Raw genomic sequence first — 2,132 nt, forward strand, 5'->3', positions numbered from 1 at the left:
TCTTGACTTGAGTGTTTTGTGTTTCTCATGTGCATTCTCATTTTTTTTAGTGTCAATGGTATACAAACTGCTAAGTTTGGTGTCTTGCATGCATTGTTATTTGATTCTAGTTGCATTTTGATTATTCCTCATTATTAAAAATCCAAAAATATTTTTAATTTGTGTCTTTTCAAGTCAATAATACAGAGAATTGAAGATTCAGAACATACAGCGGAGGAATTATACAGAAAAAGCTGGACGTTCAAAACGCCCAGTGAAGAAGGAAAACTGGCGTTTAAACGCCAGCCAGGGTGCCTGCTTGGGCGTTTAACGCCCAAAAGGGTAGTGTTTTGGGCGTTAAACGCCAGAATGTGCACCATTCTGGGCGTTTAACGCCAGGATGGCACAAGAGGGAAGATTCTGTTTTCAATTCAAAATTTTTTCAGGTTTTCAAAATTTTTCAAAATCAAATCTTTTTCAAATCATATCTTTTCAATCAAATCTTTTTCAAAATCAATTTCTTTCCATTTTCAAAAATACTTGCTATCAATTAATGATTTGATTCAACATTTCAAGTATGTTGCCTTTTCTGTTGAGAAAGGTTTAATGTTTGAATCATATCTTTCTTTGTTAGCCAAGTCATTAATTTTTTTAAAATCAAATATTTTCAAATTGTTTTTCAAATCATATCTTCTCAATCACATCTTTTTAAAACCATAACTTTTCAATCATATCTTCTTAATCATATCTTTTTCAAAATAGTTTTCAATCATATCTTTTTGATTTCTAATTTCAAAATCTTTTTCAAAAATCACTTGATTTCTTTTCCACTCTTGTTTTTTGAAAATCAAATTAGTGTTTTTTCAAAATATTTTCAAAATCTTTTTAATTTATTTTCAAAAATTTCTTCTCCTCTTCTCACATCCTTCTATTTATGGACTAACACTATTCCTCAAGGAACAATTCGAACTCCATATCTCTTGATAAGTTCGAATTCTTCTACCTCTTCCTTCTATTTTTCATTTCCTCTGACACCTCAAGGAATCTCTATACTGTGACATAGAGGATTCCATACTTTCTTGTTCTCTTCTCTTTCATATGAGCAGGAGCAAAGACAAAAGCATTCTTGTTGAGGCTGACCCTGAACCTGAAAGGACCTTGAAGCGAAAGCTAAGAGAAGCTAAGGCACAACTCTCTGTAGAGGACCTAACAGAAATCTTCAAACAAGAAAAACCCATGGCAGCCGAAAACAACAACAATGCCAACAATGCAAGGAAGGTGCTGGGTGACTTTACTGCACCTGCTCCCGACTTCTATGGGAGAAGCATCTCTATCCCTGCCATTGGAGCAAACAACTTTGAGCTTAAGCCTCAATTAGTTTCTCTAATGCAACAGAATTGTAAGTTCCATGGACTTCCATTGGAAGATCCTCATCAGTTTTTAGCTGAGTTCTTGCAAATCTGTGACACTGTCAAGACTAATGGGGTTGACCCTGAGGTCTACAGACTTATGCTATTCCCTTTTGCTGTAAGAGACAGAGCTAGGATATGGTTGGACTCACAACCTAAAGAAAGCCTGAACTCTTGGGAAAAGCTAGTCAATGCCTTCTTGGCAAAGTTCTTTCCACCTCAAAAATTGAGTAAGTTTAGAGTGGAAGTCCAAACCTTCAGACAGAAGGAAGGAGAATCCCTCTATGAAGCTTGGGAAAGATACAAACAATTGATCAGAAAGTGTCCCTCTGACATGCTTTCTGAATGGAGCATCATAGGTATCTTCTATGATGGTCTGTCTGAACTGTCCAAGATGTCATTGGATAGTTCTGCTGGAGGATCTCTTCATCTGAAGAAGACGCCTACAGAAGCTCAAGAACTAATTAAAATGGTTGCAAATAACCAATTCATGTACACTTCTGAAAGGAATCCTGTGAACAATGGGACAAATCAGAAGAAAGGAGTTCTTGAGATTGATACTCTGAATGCCATACTGGCTCAGAACAAAATATTGACTCAGCAAGTCAATTTGATTTCTCAAAGTCTGTCTGGAATGCAAAATGCACCAGGCAATACTAAGGATGCTTCATCTGAAGAAGAAGCTTATGATCCTGAGAACCCTTCAATGGAAGAGGTGAATTACATGGGAGAACCCTATGGAAA

This window comes from Arachis stenosperma, chromosome 6 (assembly GCF_014773155.1).
Source record: "Arachis stenosperma cultivar V10309 chromosome 6, arast.V10309.gnm1.PFL2, whole genome shotgun sequence".
NCBI lineage: Eukaryota > Viridiplantae > Streptophyta > Magnoliopsida > Fabales > Fabaceae > Arachis > Arachis stenosperma.